The sequence below is a fragment of the Gadus macrocephalus genome, chromosome 14 (assembly GCF_031168955.1).
Source record: "Gadus macrocephalus chromosome 14, ASM3116895v1".
Classification (NCBI taxonomy): Eukaryota; Metazoa; Chordata; class Actinopteri; order Gadiformes; family Gadidae; genus Gadus; species Gadus macrocephalus.
Window position 1 is genome coordinate 320,050 of NC_082395.1, and position 2,168 is coordinate 322,217.

The following is a 2,168-nucleotide window of genomic DNA, read 5'->3' on the forward strand; positions in this document are numbered from 1 at the left end:
CGATGCAGGGCTGATCACCATGCCAACCAGACCCAAGCATTTAAAGAATTGACTTTAGGATTCAGGTGCGTGAACACGAGAAACAAGCTCTGTAATCATTCACAGCAACAGAGAACATAAAGAAATACATCAATACATAAAAAGACCCAGACTTCCACCAGAGGGGTGAGGCCAAGAGGGTGGGCAGAGGCTCTGCACTCCGAGGTCCAGCCTTCTGCTGGTCCACCACCGAGACCTGCTGGTCCACCACCGAGACCTGCTGGTCCACCACAGAGACCTGCTGGTCCACCACAGAGACCTGCTGGTCCACCACAGAGACCTGCTGGTCCACCAGAGACCTGCTGGTCCACCACAGAGACCTGCTGGTCCACCACAGAGACCTGCTGGTCCACCAGAGACCTGCTGGTCCACCACAGAGACCTGCTGGTCCACCAGAGACCTGCTGGTCCACCACAGAGACCTGCTGGTCCACCAGAGACCTGCTGGTCCACCACAGACCTGCTGGTCCACCACAGAGACCTGCTGGTCCACCACAGAGACCTGCTGTGTAGAGACCTCTACACGGAGGTCCTGGTACCAGCGAGACTAGTGGGGGCTCCTCCCTCCCCCCTCCTGGAGCAACGGTCCCACGTGAAGGAGATTAATGAGGCGGCTTTAACGGAGTGAAGGAACACACACACACACACACACACACACACACACACACACACAATTGACCAATGTCACAGCCTGTTATTTATGATGGCTCCCAGAGTAGTGTTGACAGAGTTCCATTCCTCCAGCTCCTTTATTCTTTTTACTACGCAGTCTGTCATTATTATTGTCATTATTCTGTAAAACCTTTCAAACCTGAGACAAAGACCAAACAGACGACACTATGCTACTTTCTAAAGCCGTCAAGTCGTCTTTATTGGAAGATATGAAAGGAGAAGGAAAGCAGAACACAACCACTGAACTCCTCTATCATTTTTATCATCTCCTATGATTCTTGTTTCACCTGAAGTCATCATAAACAGCGTCCTAACTTTATACATCACAAAGGTTTGAACCAATTGGAAGTTTATGGGAACCTGAATTGGAACATAGTACATAGCACTACATAGTCCAGAACATAGTATCTCAGTCCTCATGAAGCACCAGGGGGAGGACATGTTGGAGATAGAGAGACGACAGACACCGCTGTGGATACGTGGAGGCAGAAAGCTACATCTGGTAGCTACGTCACCATGGGAACCCTTCTCATTCTTATTCATATCCTCCTCATGTTCATAGAGCACATGTTTTGTACTCAACACAAAACACAACAACTAAGGTGTTTGCTGAGGATGTGAGTCTCCACTTCATTGAAGGGACACATGATCGATCGGACTCAAAGCAATATTAATGATTCTGTGGAGCAAACCTATGAGACAGAGCAGCAGAATGTGGGTGCTCATAAAACAGGGAAGAGAAGGTGAACCCAGAACGACAGAGTGAAAGGATTTGCAGAGACAATGGAGATCTTCAGGTATAATTACAGCACAGATCCTCCTTCAGATCCGTTCCCTCTGACACAGGTATATATAATATGTGTCCTGTTCCCTTCGGATGGTCTACTAAACTATATGCATGATATATAGATATACCGGTAGATATATACTGGTGCCTGCATCCCCCCCCCCACACACACAAACACACATGTCCATAAATACCAATATAAGGAGACCAAAAAAGATGAAGAAATTAAGAACCTGATGCAAGGTTAAGGAGTGGAGGAGGCGGAAGGGGGAGGGAAAGAGAGAGAGGAGGGAGGGGAGAGGGACACACATTGAACAGGAGAAGAGGTGGTTCATGCTCTCCCATCTTCGAGTACAGAAAAGGGGACTGGGATACACTGGGGCTTCAGTTCCCAAAGCATCACTTGTAGGTCTCCTCTCTCTCTCTCTCTCTCTCTCTTCTCTCTCTCTCTCTCTCTCTCTCTCTCTCTCTCTCTCTCTCTCTCTCTCTCTCTCTCTCTCTCTCTCTCTCCTCTCTCTCTCTCTCTCTCTCTCTCTCTCTCTCTCTCTCTCTCTCTCTCTCTCTCTCTCTCTCTCTCTCTCTCGGACTGATGACAAACACACACACACACACACACACACACACACACACACACACACACACACACACGATGGACTGTCAATAGTGAGTTG